Source organism: Pithys albifrons, chromosome 6 (genome assembly GCF_047495875.1).
Source record: "Pithys albifrons albifrons isolate INPA30051 chromosome 6, PitAlb_v1, whole genome shotgun sequence".
Classification (NCBI taxonomy): Eukaryota; Metazoa; Chordata; class Aves; order Passeriformes; family Thamnophilidae; genus Pithys; species Pithys albifrons.
Window position 1 is genome coordinate 8,111,818 of NC_092463.1, and position 12,147 is coordinate 8,123,964.

The window sequence follows — 12,147 nt, forward strand, 5'->3', positions numbered from 1 at the left end:
TGACCCCTTGTCCTATTGCAACAGACACTACTAAAGAGTCAGTCCCCATCTTTCTTATAAGCCCTTAGGGATGCATCTTGTCAGGTTCCATAGGCTTACATATGTGCATGTTCCTCAGGTGGTCACAAACCTAATCTTTTCTTACAGTGGGAGGGACTTTTCTCTCCCAGGTCTGTCTTGACATCCATTCACTTTAAAGGTGTGGGAAGAGAGGTTGCAAGTGTTTCTGTTATCCATGTGTCCGTTTATCTATCATGATGAAAATGTAAATGAAGATGAAAATATTTTTCTCTTCAAAGGTTGCCATGGGATGTTATTTACTACTGAAAACCATAAGAGTTTAAGAGAGGGGTTTTTTTTCTGATAGTCAAAGTGCCCCACAAAGCAAAACCAAAACATGTCATTTGGAGTAGAGCCAATCCAAGTGAAAAGTTGTACTTCATCAACTCAGTGGAGAGTGCTTTGCTTACATGAGGGGTTTATGGGAGATACAGCTTTGTCTCTCAGGCTGTGGCACAATCTCTGTTCTTCCGCCTTATGGTGTCTCACTGCATTGCCTCGATGGGAGGCTGCAGGCCGGTTTATGGACAGTCTGTGGAGCTGAGGAGCCCACACCACAATTCCAATGGAAACAGCAGTGGCTTGAGATAGGCTACTCATGTTTCTGAACTATGAAATATTTCACTTTAAAAAGTCAGAATATGTCGAATGTTGCTCTTTTCACTCTAAAAGCATCTCTATCTTTTTTAGTTCGGGTCTTTTGGGGGGTTTCTTTTTCTGACAAAAAAGCAATGTTTTGCATTGAGAAGTCATTTTTCATACTAGAAAACACAGGAAACAGAAAATTCCACAGAATATTAAACTTTCAGTGAAAACAAGCAAACAACCACCCATTTCTTGCCCCTTTGCTGACTTTCAGTCCGACCGCATACAGGGAATTTCTGAAAGTGAAAGTCTCTTTCTGGGGCCCACTGCAAAATGAAGTTCTAGGATGCAGCTAGGAGCTGCAGCAGCATTCATCCTTCCATGGAACCACCCTAGGGAGACACATTTCAAACTGGAGAAGGAACAGTGGTAATTGGAGTGACCTGTGGTTCTTGATCCCACTTACTGTGGGGGAGGACAGGGCAAAGCACTTTCCTGAATGACTGTTTCCTTGCAAACCTCTGTAAGAGAGAGGTCTCTGTGAAGTTCAGTTTTTTAGGATATTATGTTCTGTCAGGTGAGGTGGATTCATCTCCTTCAGGGGACACTTTCTTAGTGGTAATTCTGCTCCTCTGGTCTCTCAGGAGAGAGAGATTCCCAAAAGAGGCTTGCTTTTGGGCTTCATTTGTGCCTGCCTTTCTTTTGTACCAGTTAATTTTAGCCCCAGCTCTTTGCCCCCTTTGAGACTTCAGTCTAATCTGTTCCTCTTACTTAATGATTCCAAAGTGCTTTGAAACCCTGGCTTAAAGGGTTTCTTTCTCTTCACTACTGGTAGTCCAGAATAACTGCACCATAGGACACCCTGGCACCTCACAATCATCTTCCACGTCAAGAAAAATAAAATGGCTCATAGCTGTGCAAAGAATGTGCTCCCAATTTCCCCATGGTAGTTTTTCTCTCAGCTATTTCCAAGTTCTTTACAGTTGTCATGTAGGAACTCTATGCAGGACCAGAGTGCCAGCCCTGGGATTGCATTGCAATAAAGTCTTGTGACACTAATGTCACAGCTAGAGCATAACTGAAACCTTTAAACTGCATTTTCCTGGGGACAGGTAATTAGCAAGGTCTGCTATTTGATTACTAGTAAATTTAATGCTGTATGGAAACCAGCTGTCTGTGCCCAGAGTAGTTCCACTGTGAAGACAAGTGGTGTTAAAATAAAATCCCTGTCCCAGCTGGTGGTGTTAAAATAAAATCCCTGTCCCAGCTCTGCTTCTTCCAGAGACCTGGTGGGGGACATTCTGGAGATCTGTCAAAACTGTCTTCTCTGTACAGCCTCTGTAGAGGCTGTAATGTTAGCCTTTTTGTCTCACTCCTCTGAAAACTGCTTGAGGCAACAGGCATATCCTTGGTTAACCCTGGTGAGCCAAATCTCCACCCATCCAAAGAAGTTGCAGGTCAGTGACAAACGCCAGCTCCAGGCTGAGCCTTGTGTTCAGAGTAAGGTTAAACAGACCTGTGTTTTATGGCACACATAAACTGTGCCTGGCTCCATGAGAACTGCTTGAAAAATTAGCACACATCAGGCTGCTCTTTAGCAATGTCATGGGTCTTGGGAGGTGAGACCAGCTAGCCCAGCCTGCTGGGAAATTTCAGTGGGGAGCAGTCTCAGGCATGACTCAGTCTGTTGTTCTGTGTTATAGTTCTGGGGAAGATCTGTCATGTCACAACTTGCAGGGTGGCGACATCCTTGTAATTCCTCTGGAAAAAAGTAAAAAGAAGAGCCAGCCAAAGGCTTTAACTGAGCTTCATACTGCTGTGCTGTATATAGCTACAATTTATAGTTAAGCTATCCAGTAAAAAATGGCTTAAAGCAAATAAAGGACAAAGTAAAGACAGTTGCATGTGAGATAAAAGGAGGAGCGTTTTCCCAGCTGTATGCCTTTATCAGCCAGGGGGCCTGTACCTATAACCATGTTGAGTCCAGTTGTGCCTGAGTGTCCTCCTGTCTCTCCAGTCCCTCCTCCCCTCTCTACTCCCCAGCTCTGGTACTATCACACTCTGACACCAGAACTCTGAAAGGAAAGGGAATATGGATACAGGAAATTTGTCTCTTCTTGTTTATTACAAAGCACTATATGCATGTTCTGACTGTCAGCATTTGTTGGAATGGCTCCTTTGCAGAAAAGGGAGTCAGGGGTCTGCAGCCCCTCTTGCCCTGGATGGGACTCTGCACCCTGCTGTTCCTGTACAACACAGGCAGATTTACAAATCAGAAGTGAGGAGCTGATTGGATGAAGAGTTTCTCATTAACAGTGGCTGGTCTTACTGACACACAGTCCTGCCATTCTTGTGCTTCTTGTCACTCAAACCAGAAATTAAATCCTTTACTTGCTACAGCTGATCTTAAGATCAAACTTCCATGACTGGAAATCAGTTGCTCTCCTGCTCTCCATTCTTCTCACAGCACTTTAACTACAAATGGGATACTAATTACAGGTTGTCTTTTTCAGACCTATACTTTTGCATTACTTGTTGCTTTAGGAGCTCAAAAAATGCCACAAGAGACAATAGCTCACAGTGGCTTTTAGCCTCTCAGGACAAAGCCCAGAGCTGACATCATCTGCAATTATGGTGCACAGATCCAAGCACTCTGACATAAGGTGGTAAATTATTCATGATTTGGCAGCCACCATAACTGGAGAGTGTGCTTTAAGTAACCTCAGAATTGCAAGTCTGGTTTGTCACCACAATCATATTAGACCAGTGGCCTATCTCTAAAAACAATACTTTGGATGACAGTGATAGAGCCTGAGGGTAGATGTATGTTTCCCCTTGATTTCATGTGAGTTTCTTGGTTAATATCTTCAGGCAGAAGGATTAAAATCCTTCCCAGATGGGACCATGTGGCTTCTGCCCCAAAGACTTTGCAGTTTAAACTGAAACAAATCTAAATGCTGAGTGAACAAGCAATTTCAGCACATTTGGTGGGTCACTGCAGGGCAAGAAGAAAGGGAACTAATAACCTTGGGCAGGCAAACTTCCCATCTTGTTCAAACAAACTTGAGCTCGCTTCCCTACTGAACAAAGATGAGGGAACAAGACCTGGGCCCATAGGACTGAGAGGAACAACCACGATGGTAGAAACAGGTGGGAACTGTAATTAAGACTTACAAGCTGTTGAGATTTAAAGAGCTTGGGTGAACAATGCAAATATAGAGAGTTCCAGCTAGGGTTATATTAGGGACAATCCTTTCCTTGCACAATGATCAATTATATGGAAGTCCTAGCATGAGATGGAAAGTTTAAGCTGCTATAAGCAACAAGTGTGAATCTTTTAGGTGATTCTGCATCATTACACAGAGAATTCAGGTAACCCTGAGACCATCACGTGGGACAGAGTGGGAGGAAATACTCTTTATCATCAATGTTTTACCCCTATGGAGACTGGGACAAGCAGAGGCTCACCCAAAGTGCCAGTCCCATCATCCTGGATGGTTGTCAGGACATGAAGATGGCTGGACAGGATATCCAGTGCTGCAGTCTGCTGTGGCTCTTATGGGTCTTGCTTTCTTCCAGGAGAGAGATACCAGCAATTTGTGTCTCACTATAGCACATCCTTCCTGCAGGCCAAAAACAACTGTTCAATCCTAAAAGGCAAACCCTAATGTGTGATAAAATGCATTTTCTTCTCCCTGTTTGTCCTGATACTTGTACAACTTTAGCATATACCTTCTTCATCACTGTAATAAAAACACAATTAATCCAGGAACCCTGGGGAAAAGTGACCAGGCTCTTGTTTCCTTTGTGAGAGGTATATCTGGTTACTCAGAGAAAACCCCTTTGCATCAACTACTCTATCGATTTACTCTGTTCATTGAAGGCTTATTTCACTCTTAATCAGTCACGTTTTCCAGATGTAAAGTAGAGCCCAGAATAAATTTTTCAGATAATGTTGAAAGCTGCAAATGACCATACACTCACTGATTTTCACAGCCACTAGGGACTACTATGTTCTCTATCCTGACCTCTTGTAAAGCTGAGGCCAGAGAATATGACCAAGTAACTTATTTATATGACATTAAAGGAAACATGTTATTTGTAAACTGTGTTTTAACTAGTTATTGCTCAAGAAATATGTGTTTGCTAGATTGCTTTTATGTCTGCTGAAAATTTAGTTTCTTTCTAATTTCCAATTTCAGTCTCTGCATTTCCTCCAGATCCTGGCCGTGCTGGTACCTCAGGATAATGCCAGAGACTGTAGCAGCTTTCTACAGTGCTGATGCAATGGTGTGTGGTCAGGCATCTGTTTGAAGTATACTCAACTCCTCCTTGTGATGGGGACAAAGAGAGGAATTGCATTGGCAAGAATTAAATGTCCTTTCCTAACTGTATTCTGACAAAAGGGTAATTTGCCCATTTGAAATTATTTCTTTCTACTAGTGGATGAAATGTGTGGTAGTTGTCCAGGAAAAAATATAACTGATTTTGTGAAGACAGTGTAGTGTCCTGTTCCTAATCCAAAAGGAGATAGTGGAGAAGGATCTGTTAGAGTGTCTGCAAAATATCATCCAGGTTGGGATGAACATTGTGTGCCCACGCTCCTTGTCACCAAAGCCATATGAACATGATGCAGAGCTGCAACTAACGAGCTTCAGAGAGACAAGATACATCAGCACAGACCAAATATTGCAATGTTGTCCATATAGTGTCCCTTGGATCTGGGCACAGCTGGAGTCTGCTTGCACACTGGTGCATGCACCACCAAAAATTCCACTTTAAACTGGAATGTCCTTTTTACATCTGTGATTTGCCTGGTTAATTGCACAGATGTTGTATGATGGCCAGGGACAATGGGGGAACCCCTGGAGAAAAGGGAGAGTGCTTGGGAAAGGAGACTTGGCAGATTTTCACTAATGAGTTCTGGCCCTTTTGGGGAAACTCTTTCCCATAGAAAAGAAACTAAAAAAATGTAGAAGTGACTGATTTTAGAAGATGGAGGAGTAAAATCTGACAAGGTAAGGTTTAAGGTGCTGTTTGGCATCTTAAAATGACTGTTGTAGCTGTACTTGAAATGTGATGTATAGGCTGACTTCAAAGGGAAATGGTGCTATAGTTCAATGCCTTCTGAAATGCTAAGAAGAGGACTGTCCATCAAAGGGTAGATACTGGCCTCAAAAATGATATTTATGGATATTAAAATACATCTGGGTAATAATTTGAATACACAATGTTTGAATGAATGATAAATAAAAGCCAAACACTAATGTTCCTTCCTATTAAACAAGTAATCCATGTAAATAAGATGCACCAGCAACAGCTGAAAAGAGAGCCCTTTGCAGGCAGGTCCTTTGAATTTCTGCACCTTTGCAAAAGAAGCTCTACAAAGAGTTGTAAGTGAATTGCCACTTAGCAGCTGTCCAGGCAAACCAAAACATAGCGGCACTACTAGCTACAGTCTGCCAAATCCAAATCCCTCTGCAAAACAAAATCCCAATAAAACACTAAATTGCAGGAAGTCAATAATTGAATCCAATTAGGCAGGATAAGTGAGCTTGTGCCAATCTGATATCTTACACTTGAGTGGGATAGACACAAGTGCAGTGGGATGCTGGTGACAATTTTTCCTCCAGCAGTGTGTGATAAACATAAATCTGCTTATAAGTGTGACATTTCCATGGAAGTTGGTAGTCCCTTACCCTGCAATTAGGAAGAACTGGCTTTGATTTTTTTTTTTTGGCATCTACTCATACCTGAGTCGGTATGATTGCTCAAAGGTGGAAAACTTGGAGATGAAGCAACCGGATTCCTTTCCTCCTGCTGAACCATAAATCAGCATTAGCAGGTTACTGGCCTGAAGCCTGTTCAGCCCCCACCTTCTGCATCAGTGGATGTGGGAATGTAACATTCACAGATCCTGTACCAGAGCAATTCTCCAAAACCTTGTCACTTCTTTGTCTTTCTAGGCCCAGGATGCTGCCAGAAGATGGCCACTGCAAGAGACCTGCTCTCTGCAGTTTACATCCTGTCTTGGAGAGCAGAAACACATTCAGTGCTGAACACTTCAGAAGGGGAACATATTTTGTGACCTTGCTGGTGAGCTAATGCAAGCAGAGCATTTGCACATGTATAGGTTATTTTGCCTTTTAAAAAATGTCCAACAACCAAAAAGCCATCCAGAAGACCAAATTTAATGTTTAAGCCTGTAGATATTACTGCTAGATTTATAGCTCATCAGTGCCATGGAGTGGCATCCTTGAAGGAAGAGCCAGTGTCTACAGCAAAAATATGTTTGGAGGAAGCTGTAGTTATGCCTGTCACTGTTAAAGGATTTGATTTATAGGAGAAGGTCACAGGCTTTATTGAAGGGAATTGTGAGACAGAGCAGATGGCATGGAGAAGATTCAGGTAATCTAGCTCTACTTGGCAGCACATCTTAAAAGACAGAAATAACAACACGTATCAGCAGTAGGTAATCAGAAAATTGTCCAGTTTGTAAGCCTCCTGTTATGTGTTTCCCCATGCACCTTTATATCCTGGAAGCCTGTGTGTGACTGTAAGGCAGCACAGAGCCCACTGTCCCTTCTGATGAACACTGGAGTGAGCTTTAATGAGAACTGGAGTGGTGATGGTGGTGGTGGCAGAAACCTGTGCTGACAGAGACATTCACTCCTGAGCCTTGCTTATGGTAAGAGGGATGCCTGCTTCAGCTTACATTTTTGAATATTTTAAGCCTGAAATTCACATCCTGTGTTTTACTACCTGTAGGTTTGGCATCCTTAATGTACTTTGGAAAAAGCACACCACTGCACAGAAATCTCTGCAACAAGTGTTGTGTGTTAACCATGTATAGATGACAGAAAAATGTGTATCCAACTAAAACCTCTTTTCCATACACACACATGCCAGAAACACCTTTAAGGTTTTCAACATTTACTTTTGGTGCTTAAAATTCAACGATGTTCATGCTTCAAAACCTGGAAGGATAACATGAATACATAAGGTGCCTCAGGGCAATGAAAGTGAGTTCTTAGAGGTATTTTTGACACATGATTTAAAATAGGATGCCTAGCTTTTATTACTTCAAATTGTTTCTGTTGGTTATAGATATATAAGAATAAGGTAAATCCATTTCTAGTCTGGTTACTCCTCCTCCTTCACTTCCAAGAAATCCAATTTTTGTTTTAAAAAATGTACATGTAATTAAAGGACATGTAATTCAGCAGAAAGTCTTTTAAATGCATAACTGATTATCTGCTTCCTGTAATTGCTGGTTTGTATATTGAAACTTAGATTGAGTTGGCAGACAATAAAAGATTATTTTTTAATTAGATATACTCATCCCTATCATTTGGGAATAGGGGATATTCTTCCTATCCAGGAACGTATGCTTGATGTCAGTGTCATTTTTTTCCCAAATGAGAAGTAAACAGAAGCCTGCCTTTCTTGCAGAAACAGCAAGGCTAGGTTGTGTTTGTCATTTTGGTTTGCAAGGATGCTGGTAGCAGGATGTATAAGTATGCATTATATGACACACAGCGAGACTATGCACCATGACCAGTTTAAAGTACTGATATTCACTTACAATCCCCAAGGATTTTTTGTATTCATTCTTCATTAGAAATTCTGCTTTCACATCAGAAGATTGTCAGCACAAAATCATCACCCCCAAACTGTTCTATTATGGGGTCCCAGACTAATTTCTTTCTTTTCCTTTTGACAAATGAACAATTGTTAACTGTCTTAAGAGACATATCATGTAACCTCTTGCCCTGCAAGCTCCATCTAAAATGACAACATCTCTAGAGATCTTTCTTTGCTTGATAGACTGAGTTGCATCCTGGCTTTTGGTTTAAAATAGACCCTCATGGGCACCACAGTGTTTGGACCTCTCTGGTAATAGTGTGCTTGCAAAATTGGGTGGGTGTCTAGCTGGTAATTTGGGAGCAACTTGTATTCAAAGGATGTGCTCTCAATTTATAATTCTTTTCTTATGTGGGGACAACATTCCAAATCCATTGGTAGGGTCTCCTGCTCAGCCTGTCCTGCACCATCCACAGCTGCATTACTGTCATGTGGTCACCAGAACAGTCTGTTTCATGGCACAGTAATGAGTGGCTCTCTGTATATTTTTAGTCATTCTTTTCATGTAATTCAGCCTCCAGAAAAGGAGGTGATGGAAGCACTGGGCAGCCGTCCCTAGTCCTCTGATGAAGCTGACATGAACCCAGGTATGCAAGCACAACCAGTTCTGGGTTCACATTTCTAGTTAGAAAAGGAAGTTTTGTAAGTTAAGGCATGTGGAAAAGGTGTCTCTCTAACTGAAACTATGCTGAATTTTGCTTGCCCCTAATTTTCGCTTAACCTTCTTTCCACACTTACAGACTCCTCTGCTTCCTCTTCCAGACCGTACCTTTCCACAGCACTGCCTGTGCAACTCCTGTTCATGTCATTCATGATAGCTTTCCCTCTTGACTACTGTAAATCTCCTTCTATTGCATTTTTTTCCCTGCAGGCCTCTCTCACTAAAGGATGTGATTCTTCTCACTCCCACTGGCTTTACCCTGTTGTAGTTTGCCATGTCATTATTCATGATTAAATGAGGCTAAGTGAGAGAAGAATGGTGCACAGATATTTTCATTGTGCCAAAGCCATGCTATTCTCTGCACGCAGACTATGGTATTATATCCCACTCTCCCTTCACCACTTTCAAAGGCTTCCTTTCCTCCTGATCAAGCTGAATAGTATGCTAAGGACTTCCAGAGCTTGTTTTTGAACTTGCCGGACCCTCCTTCTCTGATCTCATATCCACTCCCACACACATTTATTTGGCTTTTCTAATCTGGCTATCCCCTGTGGCTGCCCAGTTCTGAGCGTCTGGGTGTTTGTGGTTATTTATGCTTCCCTTTTGTCTGACGTGTTGAGCTCCTGAGTCATTTTCCCTCTCTCAGTCTCACCTTTGCAGCTTTTCTCACCCTCCCAGCTGGTGAGCAGACGCTGCTGCCACCCTCCCTTTCCACCTCCTCAGGGTGATGCTGCCTAAGGTCGGGGGCTGCACTGTGATGCCTCACTGCAGAGTTCTGGTTGGGTTGATCTGACTCCTCTTATGATTTCACAAGATCTGGTGGCTTTTCTAATTTGCACCAACTGTCCAGAGACCCCTCATTTAGCTGGTGTGAGTACAAACAGCCATCAGGGCATGATGCCCTTCTCTCAGTGCTTTTCCACAACAAAACTGCCATGCCGCCCTGTCTGACACTTCACAATGAACTCCTCACAGCAGCATCCTCTACCCAGGCTGCTTTCAACCCCCTCTCTGCTGAAAGGGAACATACTGAGCAGGGTGTTTGAGAAAGGTGATTGCTGTCTCCTGTGGGGCACACTGAGACTCAGCTAGTCATAGCAGCACACAGGTGTTCCCAGTCTGATCAGCACCCAGGCACCTTTCTGTGATTAAACAATGCTAATAAAGCAAGCTTTGTCAAAGTTGGTGTTTTTCAGGCTGTATTTTAATGCCATTGACTCAGTATTTATGCTTCTGTAACAGCATCCTCACATGTGCAGGCATAGTCTGCTCCTTCCTTTCCTTCAGTAATTGCTCAGCTGCCCTTTATGTGGAGAAGAGAAAGTGAGAGGTGGTGAGCAACTGAGTAACCTCTACCTGCTACTGCATCTTCAGGAGGCCTTTCCATCTGGCAGGTGTAACCTTTGGAGAAGAAATATGCTATCATCACTCTTTCCTCTCCAGCCAGCAAGCTACAGCTGAGGTGATACATGATCAGATGATTCAGAGAAGGACCCCAGGGCCTGAAATATCCACATGTCAAATATACTACAATCTCTATACAGCTTCCTTTCTATTAGGGAACATATAATAACATGTGAGTGTCCTGCTTTCCTCCTGGAGCAGCAATTTGTATGTGCATATGTAACTTGTGAGAGGTTTATGCATCTCCCCAAGGCTGGAGCAGAATCTGTGGAACTTTTTTTCTTTCACAGTAGGTCCAGCAATGTCTTTTGCTTCAGTGTAGCATTTGAGATTACCTAGACAAAAATAGGGAAGATACTTACATTTCTGTATAAATCCTAGAAAATTCTGTATCACTGCTAGAAATTACTTTAGGAATATTTCACTATTCCAAAAAGTTTGATCGTGCTGATTTAGAGTGATACCAGAGCTCTAGCAGCTTTTTTGAGGCTGTCTGGTCAGTGGGCACCATCCTTTGAACACACATATCTCACCAAGCATGGGTTTTGCAACAGGTTAGTGAGAGAGCTGTGGGAAGAATTTGGGGAATTTGACCACAGGGGAAACTGCCAGATCTTCTATACCTCCTTATGCAGAGATGTTCAATCCAGGGAAGTATTAGGTGGTCATCCTAATTGTCTTCCATAGAAGAAATAAGTTTGTGCTGGGAAGAAACGAGTTTGTGCTCCTAAAATCTCAAGGCACTTCTCTGGAGATCCCATGTGATTTTCAGGAAATCAGTTTATCACAACATCCAGCCCCAGCATTTCTGGCTATTCAGACTGAGATCTCTGGTGGCAACTGTTTCATCAGAGGGCTCAGGCCCTTTTCTTGAGAGATGGAGAGCTCTTGGTTCCCTTCCAGTGGGATACTTCAACCATTGCTCTGCTCACAACCCAGCAGGCAGTGTTGGTACATAACCTGTGAAAGTGTGTATTTTGAGCTATAGTACACTGTGGACATACACTTTCTTCTGCTACAAAATTTTAAGTTAACCTGTGTCCTGGATTTCAGAGGCTGCTCAGGCAGAGTATAAAATTCGGATGCATTTTCTGTATGTGCCCAGATTAGCTCTAAAGCATGTGTGGTGTGTCCAGCATTTCCAGGAGCCATGGGCCTTCAGTCTGTACACTGGACAGATGGTCTCTATATGCACAATAAATGCCATGTGTTTCCAAGCACAGACCGTCTGTAAAACGCGGACAGAGCATGTCTGATGCTTCCTGAAAACCTGGGACAGAAATATGGCAACCCTATGGCTGATGCTCTGCAATGTGACTGAGACCAGAATTTTCAAAGGACTTTGGCCTTTCTGCTGCTGCTGATTTCAGCAGATCTTTCAGAGCAGATGCTGAGCAGGGTTTGAACTCCATGACAGGGTCGTTTGGTAGGACAGATGTTGCACATGCTGGATATGTGAGCACAGCAAGGAAAGGCAAGAAAACGCTTCACTGGGCGGCTATTTGAAGAATATGGAGCAATGTGGAAGGCTACAGAGTGCAGCTGAGGTCAGAAAGATATTTTGACAGCAATTCAGTGTGATGAAAGGACTGTGTGGCTCTTTTAATGGAGTTCTACAGATGCAAAAATGCTCCTACTTCTATTGATAGCATTTTTATTTATTTGCTTATTAACAACCCTTGAAATTACAGTCTTCTGTAAAAGTATCACCATTTTCTTCTCCAATGGATACCTGATTAATGTCTTGTAAGCCATGCATGCCCTGCCAAATGATGGTGATGGGTTTCCCAGCT

General features: G+C 42.6%; 1 long non-coding RNA gene across 2 annotated transcripts in view; it reads left to right on the plus strand.

Annotated features, from left to right (window-relative positions):
• Nucleotides 1–12,147, plus strand: part of LOC139673601 (uncharacterized) — a 100,128-nt gene that overhangs the window by 25,180 nt on the left and 62,801 nt on the right. For both annotated transcript variants that reach the window (XR_011698149.1, XR_011698148.1), the window contains one exon: nucleotides 6,612–6,741. This is a non-coding gene — a long non-coding RNA (uncharacterized lncRNA). The remainder of the gene's footprint in view (nucleotides 1–6,611; nucleotides 6,742–12,147) is intronic.